The sequence below is a fragment of the Neopelma chrysocephalum genome, unplaced genomic scaffold (assembly GCF_003984885.1).
Source record: "Neopelma chrysocephalum unplaced genomic scaffold, ASM398488v2 Primary Assembly neopelma1_96710, whole genome shotgun sequence".
NCBI lineage: Eukaryota > Metazoa > Chordata > Aves > Passeriformes > Pipridae > Neopelma > Neopelma chrysocephalum.
In genome coordinates, this window is record NW_020925354.1 from 402,165 (window position 1) to 421,147 (window position 18,983).

The following is an 18,983-nucleotide window of genomic DNA, read 5'->3' on the forward strand; positions in this document are numbered from 1 at the left end:
AACCAACAAAAACCTGGATTCTCATTTTGACAGTAGATTGCTACTTTCCTTTTCTTCTTAAAATGTTAAACTTTTAAGTACTGTGTCATCTGGCACATAACCTTTCTGATGGCAAACTCTATTTCCCCACTAAAGTCTGAGTGTATATGCATGAGAGCCAGTACCAAGAAATTTCGTTCCTATTGTATTGATAACCATTCCAGATTCTTACACTACTACCAACTTCTCTGTATAGACACTGGAAGTATTATATGATTTTGTGAGAGGTTTTTTGTAAAATATTTGCAAAAAGTTGCATCATTTCATAATTATTACATGATTTGAGGTGACTGGCTGCATGAGGACAATGTTTTACAGTTGTTGCTTGAAATTAGAACTTATTTTTTATTTATCTATCTATTGTGAATAATAACAGCAGAAACAATATGCTTGGATGCCTCATTTTATCAGTATCTGATAATGTTTGGACATCTAGGTGGAGTGTTAATGAGGAAAGATACATTTTTAGGTAGATAAGCTTATTCTAATTAATTTTATCTTGCATCATAGATATACAGTGCTGTTAAAAAAATCCCTTAATAATACACTCTTTTAGTTGTTACTGACAATATGATCAGAATTAAACTCACAGAAAAAGAAGAGGCTGTAACGCAGTAAGAACACTGTATTAATTTGTCAGTGAATAGTGGGTAAGAGAGCGTTGCAGGTTCCTTGTGTCATTTTTTCTAGTGATACCCAGCCTCAGTGTGCAAAGTATACAGAAATCTAATCTGATTCCAGCACTCATGCCTTTCCTAATGCTTGTTTGTATTTTACATCTGCAGCTAAAAATTAACTGATCTGGGTCACAGTTGCATAAGCGCATGAGCAGTTTTACATCAGCAAGTAGTTGGACTGGATGCTTGTGGAATGTGAAAGACTGGAATTTTGAATTTTTAATATGATCTCTTCTAAATAGAAGAGAGAAGGAAATGGTGGTTAAGAACTGTGGTTTTGACAGTCAGTGTTCTACACTTTCAGCAGTTTTGAAACAGTTTTTTGACAAATATTGTAGGTATGTAGGTAGAATTTTCTTAGAGAAATAGATAAAACAGGAATGAAACGGAAATTCTAAAAACTGTCCTCTCTCCTCTTTCTCTCCTTTTCACTCTCATTCTCCCTGTTTTTCTTTTACTTCTCCATTTCTTTCTCCCCATCCTTTCCCCTTCTCTTTTTCTTTCCTTTTCTCTCTTCTCTCTGTCTCTTTCTCCCTCTCCCTTCCAAAACTGCTGCAAAACACCAGCAGTCATGCACTGTAGATTCATAAAAGGTGAGAATATTTCTAGCTCTCTGGCAGGTAGAAGACATTGTTATGGGCTGAATACACTTATATCTGAATAAATTCCCAGGGAGGCTGAGAACCACTGACATGGTAGGTATGTAAAACCATGTAACTGACATCAAGGCCTGTTGCACTTGTGTAGCCTTATTGAATCAGTGGAGCGCTCAGTCCCCAGTGAGGCAGATGTCACCAGCATCTGCGTTCCTGACAAGCAGCTACACTTGAGGTTCAGGGGACACTTACGTATTTATGCTGAGCTGTACATCACGGAGGCTTCATCACCGTATTTTGAAAAGTGTATTTTGAAAACTGAGCCAACAGCTTTTATATATTGATTGGGTGTAGTGTCAGGAGTCATTAGAGTGTGAGTTCTTTAGCTATGGTGTCTCTGCAGGTGTTGTGAGTGCTGTGCTTGTACTCCAAATGAGATTGGTTCTCCTGATTGTAACATCATACTGATACTAAATAATTTCAAAATACAGGAAGTGCATTGTGACTTTCATGTATTTTCTCTGAAGTTTGTCTTAAACATGACATATCCCATCCCTTTTTCTTTCTCCTTTTGTCAGTTTTGTCTTATTTCAAAGACCTGTATGGCAGAGGAGAGGAGAAGAATACTTTTTTTACTCCACTTGAAGTATAATAGCACTCAAGTTACACACAACACAAAATGCAAGCCAGATAAATGAAGTGACAGAAGAGCACTATCAAAAGCCACTGTATTTTCCACAAATTAATGCCAAAACAGTCAGATACAGTAAAGTCCAAGAAACTTTTATTACAATTGTTTCCGGGAATTCTGCCTCAATGTCTTTGACTAGACAGCTTTTACCTGGGCAGATGAAATGATCAAAAGTGATGATTAAAAAATTTTAAATAATAGGCAGCGTTCTCTAGAAAATGTAGACAAAATGCATGAAATGTGTGTGTGACTATTTTAAAGCTAGACACTGTTGTCTTGGTTTGTTGTTCTTTGATTCTGTGGCTAACCTAATGCTATGCCTTGCCATATGTGCCTGTATTCCTTGAGCCCTGGCTGATGCGTGAGTTTCTTGTGGTGAGTCTGAAATTCCACTACAGGACTTTGAATGGAGAAACTGTTGTGGCTTATGGCATCATCAGTACCTTGAGATGGAAATGGGGCTTTATGGAAATCAATCTTCCTTAGAGGGCTCTGTACAATACAAAGTGCTTACAATACTAAGTGAATGCTGCTTTTACTGCTCTGGCATCAGCCCAGTCTGTGCTCACTTGTGGATGGTTATACTGTAGATGGGTGTTCTGTAGTCATAGCTCTCACCACTCTGGTTGAAAAATAGGAAAAAGAGGTGGGTAAATGATTGCAGAGGGAGTAGGCTATTGCTTTATCCTCTCTCCTAATTCTCACACATAGGTTGTTCGTAAGTTGTGCAGTACCTATAGTACCTTCTTTGTCTGAGTTTAAATTCAGTGCTTTTCACTCCCTCAGATCAGTAAAGCAGGTATAAGCCACTGCATTACTGCATGTTCTAGCCTCTTGCTGCTACTGTTTGCTGTGTCCTTGCTGCTATGAGTATACTACAATGTAATTGTCTAAATATGCTCACACTGCTGGGATGTTCCAATGGTGAATCCTGCATAGTAATTTGATTGGATTAATGGATTTTTGAAGGTGCTGTCCCCTCCTTCAAACTCATGTGATTTGAGATGACCATGTTATAGGTAACCTTGCCTGGTTAGCTCCACCAAATAGAATTACTCTGTAGTTCACTTAAGAAAAAATGGAGAAAACAATTCCAGAAGTTGATCCCATAACAATACTACTGTTACATTTCTAATGATTTAGCTAGCAGCAGTCATTTCTTTCTAAGATGACTGCAAGACATACAGATGTGTTTTAAATAGCTTATAAATTATAACTCCATTTACTGTGAGTTTTACAGATTCCTATAGAGGTCTGACCTTACTGTCCTGTGTGGACAAAATTGACATTGGTTCGTAGTGTTCAGTTTCCATTTACCTTTTTCAAGATTGTGGGAATATGGCCTGTCTATAAAAGGTTTTCTGTGTTATTATCATGCTTGAGCTCAGCTCAGTTGGTCTGCCTGAGATCAAGGAAATAGAGAGTCTTACATCCTTCACAAATAAACAGTTTCATTTCAAATAGTGTCATCACTAAGGAACAGCTGAAGGAGTCTGTGATTGCTAAGAGATTCACTTCGTTCTTTTGTACACCATGATGCTTTCCCTTTGCTCCATGGTGTAATTCACAATGCTTTTGGCTCTATATGAGCATTTAGAGTTGTATGCACATTGCTATCCAGACTAATCCTTGTTTTCTTTTAAAATAGACATTCATGATTTATTTAGGATCTGAAATGGAATCAGTTAATTTTCTGGATTTCAGAATGCATATTCAAGATTGTGTTTCCACATAGATAAATAGATACAGGTAAAAAAGAAAATTAATTTTAAAGCTTTATTTCAGTCTCACGGTAGAGTGCAGTAAATAAACAGGGTATAAAATAATTGCATCATCATGGCTGTGGCCTGAATTTCATACGCCACCATAACCTTGTCATCTTTTGTTTTTCATATACAAAATCAAAACCAAAAGGCTTGTAATCCTCCATATATTGACTTTTTATTATTAAAAAGTGAAAGTTGAAAGGCAGCTCTAAGCCTGATTTATCAGCCACAGTTGCACCAACTTTGGATGCTATTTCTAAGAGCTGGAAATGTGCCAAAGACATTAAAAGAAACTTTTTGCTTGCATATTGCCAACCTATTCTTACTGCTCTCTTTTTATGAAAATAATACTTTTTATTTGCTTTGCAACAAATATTTGTATTCAGGGGAGTCTCTTCTGTATTAGACAGAGTCTGTCTGTCCCCTAGGGTAAGAGGGCCTCTTGTAAAGTTATCAAAAGAAACTTGTAAGTGTGAGCACTGTTATTTCCTTTAGAGTTTGCTGTGCTAGAAGTAATCTAATGACAGTTTATTGGTGTCCCTTTGGGGAAGAGGGATTGGTATTTTTATTTGAGAATTATTTCACTTGGGAATCTCTGAACATAATAAGCATGAATGAAACAATTACAACGTAGTGTCGTTCTCTGAGAGGATGAACTAGAAAAGGTGTTCATTGACTGACAGTTGCTTACATGTCCAGATATTGTAGAAGTGGATCCTTCCAGCTGTGTCCCACTGTCCTCCACCAAAAAGGAAGTGTGAATGTTACTGCAGTTCTCTAGATAGGCACTTTCTAAGTCTGTCTTTTCAATTCTTCTGTAGCTCAGTTCATTTAAAACCTTACTGCAGGACAGAGTTGTTTTAGTGTTCGTAAAGGCAGGTCAAGTTCACAATAAACTGTTTATTCAAGGTTACATTGAATCACAGTCACAGAATCATTTGGGTTGGAAAAGACCTCCAAGACCATTGATTCCAGCCTTTGACTGATCACCACCTTGTCAACTAAACCATGGCACCAAGTGTCAGATGCAGTAATTTCTTGAACACCTCCAGGGATACTGACTCTACCGCATCCCCAGGCAGCCCATTCCAATGCCTGACACCCATTTCAGTGAAGAAATTCCTCCTAATGTCCAATCTAAACCTCTCCTGGTGCAGGTTGAGGCTATGTCCTCTTGCCCTATTGCTAGTTGCATGGAAGAAGAGACCAGCCCCCACCTTGCTACAACCTCCCTTCAGAGAGTTGTAGAGAGTGTTAAGATCACCCCTGACCTTCCTTTTTTCCGGGATAGATACCCTCAGCTTCCTCAGCCCCTCCTTATAGACTTGTGCTTCAGACCCTTCACCAGCCCTATTCCCCTTCTCTGGACATTCTCCAGCACCTCAATGTTTTTCCTCTTTTGAGAGGCCCAAAAATGAACACAGGATTTGAGGTGTGGCCTCCCCAGTGCTGAGTACAGAGAGATGTTCCCTTCCCTGGTCCTGTTGGTCACATTATTTTGGATACAAGCCAGGATACCATTGACCTTCTTGGCCACCTGGGCACACTGCTCACACAGTGGGCTCATGTTCAGCTTCCTGTCAATCCAAACTCCCAGGTCCTTTTCCGCTGGGCAGATTTCTGGCCACTCTTCCCTTAAGCTTGTAGCTCTGCTTGGAGTTGTTGTATCTGAAGTGTAGGACCCGGCACTTGGCCTTACTGAACCTTATACCATCAGCCAGCCCATTGATCCAGCTTGTCCAGATCCCTCTGAAGAGCCTTCTTGCCCTCCAGCAGATCAACACTCCCACCCAATTTGGTGTTGCCTGTGAGTTTACTGAGGGTACACTCGATTCCCTCATCCAGATCATCAGTAAAGATATTGAACTGGACTGGCCCCAACACTGAGCCCTGGGTGACACCACTTGTGACATGCACCACTTGTGTGCATGCAGCACCATTCACCACCACTCTCTGGGCCCAGCCCTCCAGCCAGTTTTTAAGCCAGCAAAGCGTGCACCTGTCCAAGCATGGGCTGTGAGCTTCTCTGGGAGAATGCTGTAGGAAAAAGTATCAAAGGCTTTACTGAAGTTCAGGTAGATTACATTCAAAGCCTTTCCCTCATCCACTAGACAGGTCACCTGGTCATAAAAGGAGATGAAGTCGGTCAGGGAGGACCAAATTCTATATTGCATATAGAATCATAGCATAGTGCTTCCTAGACTTCATCCTTTCTGTGGCATGTTTTACATTATAATCATGAAGTAAGGGGAAATATTGTCTATGTCCATTTTAAAGACAAGGATCTGAGACATGGAAAGACCATGATTTGTCCAGAACACACCAAAAGCGGCTAGTGAGTCTAGGATTAAAGCTTCAGTTTCCTTGGGGATGCCCCCCTCCTTTTCTATGAAAATGCGTTAAAAATGCAAAAATACTGTTTTTCTTTTCAGGTACAAATGTTTGTAGTTTATGAGATTTCTGTTTGATGTTTTAGATTCTTCTTTAAACCCTAAGAACAGGTATAGTTCAATCGCTCAGTTTAAAATTTCCAAGCATTTTGGTCGTTTGCACCTGAGGTTCAAACAGCAACTCTGAAGCTGCAAACTGACTAAAGAAAATAAAGACTTTTTGTGCATGAACTAAAGTCACTTCTATGCCTGTGCCCATCATCTTATATCAGGCCATTTGAATGTAAAATGAGAGGGGTGACACAGACCCCAGCATGGCTTGACTTTGAAGAATTTACTCAAGCAGAACCTCCGTTATGTTTGCAAAAAGGGGGTTTTACCTAAATACAGGGCTAGACCACTGAATGGTGCTTGTTAATCTCCAACATCTAGCATTCACTTGCTTATTCTTTTATTCAATCTATACTGTCAATATGTATCATTACTTTCCTTTTTTGACAAGGTAACCCACCTAGTTGATCAAGGGAAGCCAGTTGACGTAATCTTTTTGAATTTCAGTAAAGCTTTTGACAGTTTTGCTGCTTTTAGGAAAAGTCAGAGGCCAAAGAACCTTGAAATTCAAAGAGACATATTAATAATTTTGAAACACTTTTTTTTTCAAATAATATTGTATATGACAATAAAAGCATTCTGTATCCTTAAACTTTTTAAACCCTCTGTGTCACTTTACCATCTGCTACATTATTGGGTTTTTTCCTTCAGCATAGAGAGAAAATAATATATGTAGAGGGAGGGTGGAGGGTTACTGCAGCACTTCCATTTATTTCTGTAGTGGATACCCTGCTGAAAGTTGCATTGACTGAACACAGGACAGACACAAAGATCAATCCTAGTAGGACCAAAACCCTTGAGGTAGTACTTACTCAAAATCGATCAGTCTTTTCAGTTATCCCTGGCAGTGATGGCTGTTACATTTTCTTACCATTTCACTACAGCTTTTTCTTACAAGTTATGCTGAGAGAATGGTCAAAGGTGCTACCCTCATCTGTGTTCCATTCAAACCACTGTTATTTTCACTTATATCGGTAATTTTTCTATATCTCAGTTTGTCCATTCTTTCTAGATATGACATTATTGTAATCCAGCAAAATAAATGTACACTTTACATTGATAAAAAGGTTTTCAGTGTTGGTGTAAGCTCCTGAATTACAGTAAATAATCACTAGGTTTTGGAGAATTCTGACCTTTCCTTTTTCTTGTACTGCAGCTTAAACAGTCTTATAGTGCTACACTTCATGATTCATAATGTGCTCCAATTTGCATGTTGTCCTCCTAACTTCAAAATTTTTGTACCACATTGGTCAGAAGCTGGTGCAGAATATATTTTAAGATGTGAATAAAATGAGAAGATTTACTAAATGAGGAGATGTATAAATTATAAGGTAGAATCAAATACATTTTAAATATGCAACTATGTAGAGCTGTCATATCAATGCATATATCATTTGTGAATGTATTGTATATGTGTATAAAGTGTGTTCTCAAAGATGATAAAATGTGTTAGTGTGTAACCTCATTGCAGGATGCAGGGTTGATGTACCCATTGTTTTGCATTGTTTTTCCTGAAATCTGCATGGCAGGCAGTTCTGTCTAAGTAGAAAAGCATCTTGCTCCACGTATAATCCGTTTTCCTGGCAAGCAGGGAATTTTAAGAGTTAAATATGCGGTCTGAGGGAGAGTGAGAAGAATCGGGTTCTGCTCAAGCCAGCGCTGAGAGGAAGTTCAGGTGGTGTCACTGCGCTGAGCTTAAGAAAATTAAATTTGTAGCCTGAGTAAGAAACCACAGTAAGAAGTGCACTTGTTACTAACTCTTTGCAATTACGGTGCTTGCCAAATATACAAAACCGGTATTAAAAGACCTTCTCTGACTCAAGAAGGGACCTTCCCAGGACACAGTGGAAATGCACTGTCTTTGTTGTACTGTTTGAAATGACTGTGGTTCCTAGAACTATGAAGAAGTTACCTCCCCAACACCAATATAGGAACAGGCATTATTTAAAACAGCAGCTGTTCTTTTAATGTTCTTTACTATATAGACTTATTTTGTCTCTGAGCACTAACTGTGTATGCATTTCTTATTGAAGAGATTGAGTTGTCTGTGGTGAAAGAAGAAATCAAGGACAATAACTAGTCAACCTTCTTTCTCAAAGCAGGACATATTTGTCTCAGTGATGTCCTACCACTAAAGTACTCTTAACTATGACATTGAAGTTGCCTCAGAAAATGGAATATACTGGGAAGTTGGTATTTACCAATCCTGCATTCCTCTCCTGAGGTAGATATTGCTCTGAAATGCATGCATTAAAATAGCATTTCTTGTGTTTTTATGAATGCTACTTCTGTTCCAACTTTGTTTGAATTTTTTCAGCTAAAAAAGATCTCATGTGGTTTTGGTCAGAAACAACAGATATTGTGGAATTTGGCACAACCCTGAATATGACATTGTTTGGAAACTATCACTATCTCATCTATCAACATTTAAATTAACAGAATAGTTCTCAGGAAGTGTTCATGGAATTACTACTAGTGTAGATTTCTACAGTTTTTCTCTTTTACTGCTGTTAGCACTCCAAAACTTTCTTCCACCACTCTGTGTCCCATCCACTTCTAAATATATCTCCCAAAACATTTGGTATGTATTTGCTAATTGTGATCAGGCTAAAATTCAAGTGCTGTGCTTGTGGGACGTTTTTTTATCAGAAGCTGTATTTAAGTGATGACACACAGTAATTTGTTCATTCTTCTGTTAGTGTAATTTACAAGGCAACGACAGATAAACATAGCTATACAAGATTCATTTACAGTGACACAATGGCAGATACACAGAGCAGAACCCTGCCTATGAGATAAAGTGGACTGAGTGACTTATGCAGTAATTAGGGGATAATTGTCATTAACCTCGCAAACAGTAGTTTACCCATATTGTTTAAAAGGCTCCAGGATGCATAATGACAAGGTAATCTGTCAAAGCGCTAGGGGGAAATATTAATAAGATTTGTGCAAGCCTGGATAGAAAATATGCAGAAAGCAGCCACATTAAGCTAATTGGTGGATGAATATACACTTGTAAAAGTGCTTCTAATGGCACGTTTGCTGCTCTCCAAATGACTACTGTTAATGTGGAGAAGTGGGCTGCCTAGAAAGTCAGGACTGCTGGGACAAGAGGGTATTAAGACATGCAGGCACAGTTATTATTACTTTGTACACTGTAATATAATTCCCCCACTTTCTTTTGCATTTCAGTGCCTCTAATATGTTCAAACTGATAGCTTGCTTCATGTACCGTTGCATTTTTATATTCCAGTGACCTTTGCCTTTTTGGTGTCACTTCTGCACCCTGCTGTCTCCCTTTTGCATCACATTGCCACCTATGGCACACCTGTGTTTTTTGGTGTAAATTTGTTCAGTAAACAGTAAAATGAAAAAGGCCTCATTAAGATCATGTTGTATATATTGCAAGTAATAATGCATAGTCCCCTAATGAATAGTAAATATGGAAATCAGTCTCCTGGTTCTCCTGCCATTCATATATCCTGCATACAGTACAGCTGAATCCCCTTATTGAAACACAATTTGGGTTCAATCAGAAAGCCAAGCAGGTAATGCAATCCAATTTATGACTATAACTTATTGGCTCTTTTACTTCACTGTTTATGTCCTTGGGCAACTTCTCAGTTCCTTACAATGCCCCTAGTTAGGCAAATTTCTTACTGACTTAGTTGGAAATTTTACTTATAAGCCCAGGAAGACTCAGCCTCTGTTGGTTACATTTTCCAGTCAGGGTTATGAATTTAGTCAGTTTAGATTTAAAGTGAGGAAAGAACCATCTGATAATTTGATTTGACTTGACTGTTAGATGTCTTGCCCTGCTTTTGGTGTAGTTCGTGTTAGATGGAGCAAGGATATCAGACATGATTTGTTTGTATTATCACATTGTGCACTGGGGAAGTTCTTGGCCAAAGAGAGTCTGGATGTCTCTTGTGGCTCTGTGTATTGCATATACCATACCTCATCAGTGCTCTTTGCGAACATTTCCTGTTTCTCATAAAAATTATGTGTCATTCTTTCGTTGTTGGTGAAACTGAGGCTCAGAAAGAGCTTACTACATTTATTGCAAGAAAACCAGAGAAAACATAACTTTACTTCTCAGTAAAACATTAAAACCACAAGTGATTTTTAGGGACTGATAGTATCAAGGCAAATTTTCTTACATTCCATACCAGAATGGGCAACTATATATGCAGCAATTAGTGAAAGTGAGTCTTAAAATCAATCATTGCTATGGTTATATGCATGATGGGTATTTCCAACCCACTTACATGCCAAATTCTGTTCTACAGTTAATTTAGAGCTGGAATTATTTCAGTGGCTTAGCAAGTTTGTGTCTCTATTTACATACTATCCTGAAAAGGGTCCATGGCAGCTCATGCAGTACAAATACTTTGCCTTCATACACCATGTACTTTGTGGTTTGATTGCCTTTAATAGCCGTGTCTGCCAAAGGACAAACACTCCACAAGGTAATGGTAAAACTTCTGAAGATACTTCCGTGAATGTTCCACTCTAAAACGCTGTACAGAAGCAAAGGTATCAAAATATTCTTCTGTACTTGGAGTCAAAGGTTGTGGATTTCAAAGGTAAGGTATTTGAATAAACAATTTGAACAAGTTCTTGATATTCTATTACTTGATTTCAGTAATGTTGAGAACAAATGCCTCACCTTTAGAGTGCATTAAAAATATTTTTGTGAGCCAATACCGTAAAGCATCTGCTTACCTCCCATTAACTCCTCATTAGTAAAGTCTTTTGAAAGTCTCTACCAGAATGGATGATAAAGACAATAAATGTTTGCATTTGAAAATTTGTGCAGTTCTTGGGGTGAGAGGAGCAAAATACTTGGGAAGTGGCACTAGTATTTCAAAATAAATGAGATAAGGACAACTGCTAGAAGATTACTTTGAATCTTCTTAAAGCTTAAAGAGTCAATTTGTATCCATGCTAACAGGAGTTCCACTGCTATCAGTGGCATATTTTGCCTTTTAATAGTTGTCAGCAATGTGACAGTTGTAAATCAAAGCAAATGTTGTTGACACCATAGTACTTTGTCCTGGTTTTGGCTGGGATGGAGTTGGTTGTCTTCTTAGTAGCTGGTGCAGTGCTGTGTTTTAGATTTTGTATGAGAATCTTGTTGATAACACACTGATTTTTAGTTGTTGCTAATGTGCTGGTTTAAAGGTAAACCAGCAGGGGAAATGAACTCAACTGAAAGGGGAGATTAAAAATCAGAATAACATTTTAATTAAATAATACAATAAATACGATTACACAGACAAACAGTTGGTTTTAACGCACAAAACCCAAATGTACAACTCAGCACCCTGGGGCATGAGCAGGGTGGTGTTCGTTGGGCCACTCACGTCCAAAGTAAAAGGAGAGGGAAAAACCTGTTGGTGAGAGTGCTGTTGCAATCTGGTCAAGAGTGGTGATTGCAGTCCAGTCGAGAGTGGTGGTTGCAGTCTGGTTGAAAAGTGGTGGTTGCAGTCCAGTCGAGAGTGGTGGTTGCAGTCTGGTTGAGAGCGGTGGTCTGCAGTCTTCCTCTGGATCCCACGAGTGGTTAAAAAAGTCCCAAGACTACATGATTATATATCCTCCAGTTCAGGCAGGAATGCCCAGTACCTCCCTCAGGGTGGGGAGTTCCACAATGGGTGTGAGGACAGGAGCATCCTCCTGTCTCACAGGCCTCTTAACACCTAGTTTATAGCCTGAGAAGTCAGGCTGCTCTGGGCAGATGGTGTAAATGGTCTATTGATAACAGTTTCTGGGAAATAGCATAGAAGGCTATAGAATACACAGTTTAAGGTTACACCCATCCAGTGATGAACTGGTCGCAGCTGTTCTAACTAGGACAACTAAGTAGCACTTACACTAAACCAAAGACTTTTTCAGTGTCTCATGCGCTGCCAGAGAGCAGGAACACAAGAAGCTGCTGGTGGAAGCATGGCCAGGACAGGTGACCTGAACTGGCCAAAGGATTATTCCATACCTTAGGAATGTCATGCCTGTTATGTAAACTGTAGGGAATTGGCTGGGAGGGGCTGATCACTGCTCAGGGACAGGCTATCAGTCAACAAGTGGTGAGCAATTGTATTGTGTATTACTTTTTTCTCTTACGTTTTATTCCTTTCTCCTTTTCATTACCAGAGATAGCAGTAGTAGTATATTTTATTTTGTTTCAATTATGAAACTGTTCTTATCTCAGCCCACAAGGTTTACCTTTTCTTTCCAATTCTTCTCCCCACTGGGGGCAGAGGGAGGAGTGAGTGAGTGGCTGTGTGGTGCTGTTGCCAGCTGGGGTTAAACCACAGCAGAGTGACACCACTGTGAAAACTAGTAAATGCAAGAAGAGCGTCAGACTCTGGCTGTACTTAGACGCTTTTCCTCCAAGTATGGACAGACATCTGATGTTAAAAAAACCTTGTCAGGCACCCAACTGTAAAGACAGTTGATGTCATTGCTTTGATTAAATAAAGCTTGAGCTGTTGTGATTACATACATTGTAACCCCACAGTGATCTATCATAGTATTAAAAATAAAAATGCTTTATGCGCTGTTATGCAGGAAAAAGAAAGCCATCATCTTGTGAATTATGCATTCTTATCTGGTCCATAATCAAGAACATTCCATAACAAAGTGAATATTCTATCAGAAGTCAAACAATATGTTTGAAAAATCAGGAGAAGCATTTAAAACTGGTGCCCTTGCGTCCTAATAGTTTCACTGGAATTGCAGAGGTACATATGCATTCATGAAGAGTGGGAAAGAGTTCAAATTATTATTTCTTTTCTAAAATCAGGAAGACACTGTCTTCCCTACCCCCAATTCACATAGGTGCTTTATAGTTGGCATATAACAGAGTATTTTAAGGTTGATGAACCTAATGAATAGATATTCTGCAATTGACGTGCACTATGAGGAAGTTCAGTCCCCAAAATTTGTTGGAGATCCAGTATTTTCATACCACTCCATGCAACTTAGTCCATAACCAGCACTCCAGCAGGTTGCTTGTGCAGGGAGGAGTCTGTGCTCCTGGCATACATCTTTGGGATGAGATATGAAACAGAACACCTGCATACTTCTGCTCAATAAAGACCCTGTAGGCCATTAAACAAGAGTGTGGGTGGTTAACGGTGGTGTCCCGGCTAGGTTTCTCCTGCGGTTATTGCATTCCACTGCCTTATGTTTCATCTGCAGTTTCAGCAAGACATGGTGTTCCTCACTTTCACTCCAAAACCATTGAACAGAGCTCCTGTGCATTGTTACACAGCTGCTGTGCTCCACCATGGTGGTACAGCCCCAATATATGGTCACACAGATTTGGCTCCACATCATGTTTCAGGGCTAAGTTATGTCAAAATTAGTTTTCAATGTGGTCAGTGGAATTACTCCAGATGTATAGTACAATTACTCTGAATGTAAAGTGCAACTGGATTTGCCCCACTGTCTACAGTTAGTAAAGTTTGCAAAGGTAGCTGTGGTCAAAACACAAAAATTTTTGCCCCTGAATTCATAAGGAGAATTAAAGTCTAAGGAGCAACCAGAGCAAGTACTGTTACAAACCTGGCAACAAAGTAAGTATGTTAGTATGTATGTATGTAAGTAAAAAGTCTCCTTCATGCTACTCTTCATTCGAATACACACTTCCAGTGTCATTCTCAGTGATACTTCGGGGAGAGACAGCTGCCTTCTCCTGTTGTAGCATGCCAGTATTCTCATGTATACTTTGTGTCTTTGGGGCAAGGAAAGGAAGTTCAACTAATAAGAGAAAGGGGGTGTCAGAAAGGAAGAATATCTATCAGTTTTGATTTTTCTAGCAGAGTGGAGGCTGCCAAAAGATAAAGATTTCCATTATTGACTGAGAACTCAGTAGTGCTGCACTGTTTGTTCCTACTGCAGCAGTATAACTCAAGGAAAGGACTGCTGACACTTAAGCATGCATTTGTTCATATGGTTTCCCCTGGTGAAGGGAGACTGGTGGGAGGTGGATGAGAAGTGACAGCTGAGGGAAAAAAATTTCAACCATGCCTCTTTGCAGACTGAGTATGTAAATCTCATTTGCACGTGTAGAATCACAGTGATCAAGGATGCATACCTTTTCTTCATGTTTACAGGAGCAAAGGTGAGTTAGCTTCAGCATAGTAAAAACTCCCATCAGGAAAATGAGCATCTGATTAAATGTGTGAGTGTGTATTTCTGTGGAAAACTAGACAGAGGCCTTAGATTGGTCCTACTGAGGTCAGTGGGAGTTAGCCAAAATGAACTAGAGATGTTGCACATTGCCCCATCTGTACTACTGTGAGTTGCTGTGCTGCTGCACACTTTGAGTAATTCTTACCCCAGGAGTAGCAGGATTACCCATAGTGTAACAGCTTGAAATTTAACTGAGAACAAAGAGATGCTTTTGGGAATTTCAGCCAAACAAAAACAACAAACCCTAAATCATGGAAATTATGCAGGCTTTTCTTTATTAGAAACAAATGTTGATTTTTTTTCTGTCTACACCCTAATTAAAGTCATCCTTTGCTATTATAGTGTGACCAAATTAATATATTTCAGTCTGCTTTTCAACTATTACAGCTGCATTCAAACTGTTTCCTTGAGATCAGCTAAAAAATATATAGCTCTTTAAGAATGGCTTATAGAAGAAAGATTTGTGATAAACTCTAGGATTGCCTAATTATTTAATTAAAAATGTATCTATGAAACATTTTGTAATGTGGATACTTAGCTGATATGCATCAAAAGCAACAGTTTAGGGTGTATATGTAAACTTGGTAAAATATGAAGCCTATCAATGAGTTTTTCTATAGAACTTTGAGTGATTCTCAGAAGTTATCACAATAGTGCCTGAAAATAATCCTTGAGTGTTCCCCAGAACATAAAGCTAGTTTAAGAAGCAATGTAAATTTTTTTAACCTTTCTATTAATCTTAGCTCTTGTATAGTCATCTCTCACTGTGTATTCAGCCAGGTGTATCTCTGCATTTTATCTATGCCAAGAAGTGAATAGTAAGATAAAACAGAAATGCTAAAAGTCTGTGTCGTGTATGTGCATAAATGTGTCTGTGTGAGTTCACGCATATAAAATTACCTGCAGGTAATGCAGGCACAGGAGTCAAAGGAGCTTCTCACACAAAATGAGAGTTCAAAATAACTGGTTTCATAATGAATGTTCAAGGCTTACAGTGTATGTTTATAGTGTGTGCTTGTGTAGACTGTTTTTATTTTCTAAATAGGCAGTTTTTAAATTGGGATATTTTAAAGCTGAATTGAAAGCCTGAAGTTTGTAAAGGCTAAAGGCCTTCAGAAAATGAAGACCCACCTTCAGAATCCTCCCGAGTTAAGCTTCTAAAAACTGGAGTGATCTTTGTATCCACCTGCTGTTGTAGCCTGTTTGTTTCATCTAAGATAAGCATCTTGACACCCATTACTTGTTCTGCTTGACCCAGAAGTTTAAGACATGTACCCTAACAGATTGTGACACGCGCATCTCTTCGTAACATAAAGTCAGCAAAAATGAGGGGGCAGGTTCAGGGTGATTAACTATGACATTGCATTACAGATCTAATGTATGTGTATATGTGGACCTGAATCTATACAAATAATAGAGTTTAGTGTGTGTTTAGAGTTAGAAAAAGATTTTCGCCATCTGTGATTGTGTGAGAGAGATCCACACAGTAAAAAAAAAAAAAGTAAAATTAAAACCAAAAGACTAAAAGCAAGGCTGCATGGACAAAGAAGGAACATCAGTGTATGCTGTACGGGTTGGGCTTACTTGTCTACTGCCTGGCTTAGAGCTGTAAGCATGCAGTACTATCTCTGTACTCACGAACTTCCTTGCACACATTGTCACAGGAGGCTTGGCCTAATCAGTTGTGAGCTGAAAAAAGTAATATAAATTGGAACCTTTTGTCATGAAGTATTTAATTGTTGATATGATTTAATGGCTTTGGGGAGAAAATTTAGCATGAGAGATTGTAAGAAACAAGAAATCGTTTACATGTAAGAAAGGACTTGAACCTCTAATCAAATATTACCATATACAGAAAGATCCCTAGCTAGTTATAGCTAAATTCAAATGGGATAATGGTTAGATTTTTTGTTAATTTTAAGTTTTATCAAAAAATGACATTCCTATTCATTCTTTATCTAGTTTTGCATAATACATGCTTACAATGATTTATGGAAAGCTTTCACTGTGTAAATATTGAAGCATGTGCTACGCAGTATCCACAAGCAGTGAAGTTTTTATGGAATATAGGCATCTGTGCAATTTCTCTTTACTTTTGTTGGGCAAAAAGAGCCAAACAACTTCTTGCTGAAAATTAACAAGATAAAGCTTGATATAACTAGTAGGGGTAGGCAAGCATTATTTAAGAGCAACTTTCTGATTCCCTGCTCTTTCTATGGCAGCAAGGGTAACCCCATGACAATAACACCCTTGACTGCCAGTTTCTCTGATAAGTGGGGCTTAGCTGCTGCCAAAGGTCTGGCGTTCCTCATTGCAAATCCTTAAAAGAAATGAAACAAAGAGTGGTGGCGTCTCATGAAGAGGAAGCTCATGAAGCTAAACACCAGCTTCTCTCGGTTAAGGTGTGGAATAACTCCCTGAAAGCATACAGGGAACCCCCAGATTTGGATGCCTGACTGCCTGTTCTGTGCATGCATTGCTGTGCTGCCAACAGATGAGGGACTGTGTGAAACCACCTTCCACTTAACGTGTGGGTGTCTGTTACAGGATCTGTACCTACTACTCTCCTGAGCTATTGTCGTGCTAGATACATTTAATTTTTATTTACTTACATATCCATTTTTGTAAAGTATCCATCTGTTACATAAGCCTGTGAGTGATTTACAAATTAAAGCAAAACCAAAACAAATTACAGTAGTACATTGCAAAGCAGCCTGCAACTGGCTGCAGACAGGAATCCTAATTCAATACATGTAAGCAGCGTAAATTAGACAACGTTATTTCCGTCCTCAAACAATGGGAGTTACAGTTAGAAGGAATTAATACTTATGTTTTAGGATGAGAAATATGTACATATAGATTGGGTCAGACCTGACAGCAAAGGCCTGGAGACCAAAGTCTGAACCAAGTCTGGTTTTACAGTTCCAAGTAGGAATTACCCATATATACAAGTGCTGTGGCTGGCTGAAAGTTTTGGGAAAAGTAGGTATAAGAAGCTTTACATCACACTTTTAGGGAAAGTAGTAACAGTTAGTTGGATGGGAAAAAACAAATATAATCTTATAGTTTTAAAATAGGAACCTGCCCTTTAATTATTTCTTTGTGGTGTTGATATTTTTTTTCTCCCACCCCCTGTCCCATTTAAGTTTTGTTTCACTAATTTTGTTCTTGGGAGGGATTTTTTGGTGTTCTAGGTGATTTCTATTTGATAGTACTGACTGCCTGTAAAATACTGCTCCATCAAGACAGATAGAACTGTAAGGGCATAGAAATTAGAGATGTCCACAGTGCTTAAGCATGTTCAAAGGTGGGGACAAATGAGAACCGGCATCTGCATCATGATGTTTCGTTCATCACTGTGTAAATACAGACTGAATATTTTCTACACAGAGATGGTTTCTGGGGCTTTCCATCTGGGGTCAGCTGGGTAAGATTTTCCATAATTAACTGCTGTTGAGGGTTTCATTGTCTTTCAAGGTTTGATTTTAAATGCTCATGTGTGGAGCATTTCTGAAGATTTTGTAGTTGTATCCAAGGTACTGAAACACACATGGCATTAACCTTCAACATTAACTTTGTATCCTGAGAGTTGAACTGCACTGAACATATCAGAACTGAAATAATAAAACCAGCCGTAATCAATTAAACATGTGCTTTACTATTTGGTGCAAAATTGTGTCTTCCAGTACTCTAGGAAATAAGAGGGAAGAGAAGAATCAATCCTCTGAAGACTGAAAAAGGATTAATAAATAAATAAATAAGTAAAACTGGGGGGTGGGAGTGCTGGAGGGAAAGAAAGGTGTTCTCAATCTTCATAATCAAAAAAGAGCTAGTGGGTTTTGCAATAGTGTATATTCCAAAATGTTCAGATAAGGTTCTGAAGCTGAGATTCAAGATTTAAAAATATCAGAGACGGTATGGTGGAGTATCTTGCAAAGCTGTTTAAGGCATGAGGAAGCATTGAAAGCTGGTTTGATGGCCTGCAACAGTTCTTTTTGGTTATAGTTACTGTGCTAATATTATGTCCAGCATTTGACCAAAAGGAAAGATGCCAATAAAATGATGTATTCATTATGTAAGTATTTTAATATGTTTTTATCAATATATGCTGGAATGGATTACCTGACATTACATTGCAGAATTTTTAAGTCCTACCTTCAGGCAAATCTCATGCTTACTAGCAAAAATGAAAGTGTGAAATGCTTTTTAATGTATATTTAACAACAGATATTCTAGTGATTACTGATGTGTATTCTCTCTGGATTTTTCCCTTGTTATCAGAAGGCAGTGCTAGGAGACAACATTTTTACACATTTATGCTATCTACATTAATCAGATCCTTACTTTTTACATATTTTTAACTGTTATTTTATGTCAAGACTACAAAAAAAGTCATCTCCTGAGTCTAAACCATACCAAAATTGCAAGCTTACAATCAAGTGCCAGTAAGAGTCCAGGGAAAAAGGGAGTAAGGTACAAGTATTACGTGCTATTTTTAAGACATTTTGCCTTCCATC

General features: G+C 38.5%; 1 protein-coding gene across 4 annotated transcripts in view; it reads left to right on the forward strand.

Moving 5' to 3' along the window:
- Positions 1-18,983, forward strand: part of BNC2 (basonuclin 2) — a 336,970-nt gene that overhangs the window by 294,626 nt on the left and 23,361 nt on the right. The gene's annotated exons all lie outside the window — the stretch shown is intronic.